Genomic DNA, 3604 nt, shown 5'->3' on the forward strand with positions numbered 1-3604 from the left:
TTAATCAGAGAGTGATCGCCGTTTTCCACCCAGCCGCCGTCCAGGAAGATGAACGTTACTTTGCTTTTTATGTATTTCAGCGTCGGATCCATCCTCAGCAGATGCCTGCAGCTGCACTGCTAATAAGTATCAGTGGACTCAGTCAGGAGAGCAGGTCAGATGCTGCCACATGTAATCAGCAAGATCAGAAAGTCTCGCAAGGAAAGAGAGCAACTCTGACCGATCCCAGATGGGATCGCGCTCGCTCCCTCTGTGGCACAGGGATGCTTGCAGCATTACCTCAGCAACAAGTGGAACCAACAAAACCCGCATCAGACTCATGTCAGTCGACGTTGACTCTTCATCTTTCTATGGGCAGCAGAGTCACCAGGTGAGTCTTGTCACGACAGCTGCTAAATAACTCAGTGAAGTCCATGTGTGTACTGTCTCGGCATTTGTCTTCTTTGCTAGTCAGAGCAGGTTTTGGTCTTAGTACATTTTGCTTGTATAATCATTGTTACTCCACAAAACACCCTCCGGGATGCTGAAGATGTGAGCTGAACACGACAGGTATCGAGCTCCCTGGTAGCAAAATGTACCCAGACAGAAGCCGGGGCCGGATCCCAGACTACATTTTTAAGGTCTGTTCCGGATCAGGCCTACATACTATCTGAACTATGGGCCAAATCAGGTACAGATCCAGGCCACGTCTGGGCCACATCTGGTCTGGGTCCACGTCACATCCAGCCCAGATCCGGGCCACATCTAGTGCAGATATGGCACAGATAGCGGTCGACTCCGTGCCGGATGCCCATCTGGCTGATCCGCCCTAGATCTGACATCCAGTTCCAATGCAGATCTGTCGACTTCCAGTCTGATCTGGCTGCTATCTGGGATGGGAGCTGCAATTCTTCACAGAAATTGTTAGACAGATAAAACCACACTTAAGAAAATTCAGGATCTAAGAACCTGGGAACTGAATTTTGGCCACACTCTCACAGCAAACTCATTTGTATCTCCATAGCATCGACCCTAGCCTTATCATTGCCACTAAAATAGCTCTGAAGTCATGTTAAAACTCATAATTCTCAAAAGTCTCAAACTATTTAACACATTTTATTGAGAACTCAGGTGAGGAATCTGCAAAGCTTATGGTCAGATGAAGGGAAACCAGTTCCAGTAGGCTTGGTACAGGTGAAGCAGGAGGGGACAGACAATAGGTGAGACAGAGGTCCAGAATACCTTCAGCAGTAGCCAGGCAAGTGAGCCAAACAGGGAAGGCCGGACAGCAGCAGTTGACACAGACACTGGCAAAGTGAAAGGACAAGTGTATGTAGAGTTGTGTGTTTCAGCGCCTGAAGTCTGTGACATCACTCACAATAGACTGTTCAGGCACCACTCGTCCACAGCCCTTTGAAACCCTGTTCGAGTTCCAGTGGATGTAAACTTGAACTACTGTGTACAAACAGCAGCTCAGATTAAAGGACGCAAACAGCAATCTTACTCACACTTGAACGGACAAAATCCTTTTCATGTCAGATCCAGAAATGATGTGGTGGGGCGTGCAGGAGTGTTTTCTTTGAAGTCGAAATGAAAATCTGTAATTTTCTGCTGCCAGTTCTGTTTGTTGAAATGAAATATTTTTCATCTACGTCAACTTCGCAACTGACTTCCCTCAATCACACACATAACAGGCACTTTGTTTGCTCTACGGGAATAAACAGGATTGCATTTGTCTCAATTCTACAGTAACTCTTACAATTTGAAATGCATAGTATCCACGGCAACACAGTCGTTTTGTTCACTAGCTTAAATCAGTCTTGTGTTCGATCAAACCATTGTGATGCGCAAGGGTGAGCAATGAAATTTCCTCAGGGGCCACATTATCTTATGTGACTGTGGTGAGGGGCCACAAGACAACAGAGAGAAGGATGGAAGAAAAAACAACAACATACATTTAACTAGATTTTTTTTTATCTCTTTAATATTGTAAAACACGGAAGAAAATAGCAAAAAAGCTAGTTGTGCCATGACATTAAATGCTTAAAATATGTTGTTTATTGTTAATTATATCTAAAAAGAAACATTTTTTTCTTTTTTTTATACTTTTTATTCAATGATTGTAAATATAAGTTATAAATCCGGAAGTGGGTATCTCAAGAACATGTGGATGACATACAGTAAAGACGCTATTGTACGACTATCTTTCATAGCTTTTCAATTTCAGTTAAGAGTGGGAGAAAATTCACAATCTGTAATCTTATTTTAAGATTACAGATCACTCATCTCAGTCAGAGAGGAGTGATTTGGTATATGGTGACAGACATGTTTCATCTGAGTCACTTGAGTTCACTAACTTAGATGTATGAAGTCTATGTTGCAGTCAGAGTTGAGTCCTTGAGCATCGTGCACTCCCTCCTGTGGAAGGCGATGTTGCAATCGCAACTATGAACGCAATTCCAACCAAGCGAGTTCTGCTAAGCGCTGCAATTTTGACCAATAACCGCAACTTTCCCGTCAATTCTACCACTTTCACTTTCAATTCCATCACTTTAGTTTCCTTTCTTCCACCCCTCGATGCGGCATGTGCGGCATCATATTCCCTCCCTCCTTGTTGGGATCAAGTCATGTGCGACACCAAACACTCACGTTTGCCCACAAATATTTTCAGGGTGAGAGGTCAGGTTCTAGTCAAGACTGTGGCCAGCCCTCTTGACGGCTGGGTCGACCAGTCTCGACAACAAAAGCTCGAAAAGTCTGAAACACAAATGGCAATACGACGCTCCCTGCACGCTCACTTCAAAAGGTCCCACCTGAACCACTTCATTTAGAGCAATGAGCCACAGAGTGAGGAGCCAGTTTTCAGCTCCAGCCCCAGAGAAGAGTGCAAGGTATGCCCACGGCGAAACAGAGATCACTCTTCTATGAATATGATGTGGGTTCTTTTAAATAGAAGGAACTTTTCCAGGCTCAAACCTGTTCGTGTAATCAGCGTTAAGAGCAAACAAACCGATACAGAAACGCTGGTCACGGCGAGTTAAGCAGCCTGACATTCACACACCAGGGAGATGACACAAAGAGCACGTAGCTCTCCGGCGTGATTGAAATGGATGAGCCAGCACACGTCAGACGGGCAGGAACTCGTCGGCGCAGGTGCATTATTCCGCTTTGCTGACCTTCATCAGGAATTGATGGACATTTACCGGGTGACATCATGTTTGCTTCACTGACGCAAACCACAGCTCTTATTCAGAAATCCCCTGGTGAGTGTGGCAAGCACTGATGAAGGCTGACGGAATAAAGGTTTTTTTCTTAATGTTTCAGATACTGGGAGAAGTATTTTTATCGCCTTATAGTCTCACATGTGTTTCACATAGGCAGCTCCTTTTTCGTCCCAACCACAGTCTGGAATGAAGCTTCAGAGCCACCAGTTGTGTCAGGTTGTGTGCTTCACCATGCAGCGTCATAACTCTCTAACTCCCCTTCATGCGTGTAACTGATGTGAGCGCTCACTGGCACCGCGCCGCCGCTAAATAGCTGCTTATCATTCACCCTTCCCCGGCAATTATCTCATTACTGGCTGTGTTTAGAGAGTCCCGCGTGTGAAGGAATTCCCAGGGAAACA

The sequence above is a fragment of the Synchiropus splendidus genome, chromosome 6 (assembly GCF_027744825.2).
Source record: "Synchiropus splendidus isolate RoL2022-P1 chromosome 6, RoL_Sspl_1.0, whole genome shotgun sequence".
NCBI lineage: Eukaryota > Metazoa > Chordata > Actinopteri > Syngnathiformes > Callionymidae > Synchiropus > Synchiropus splendidus.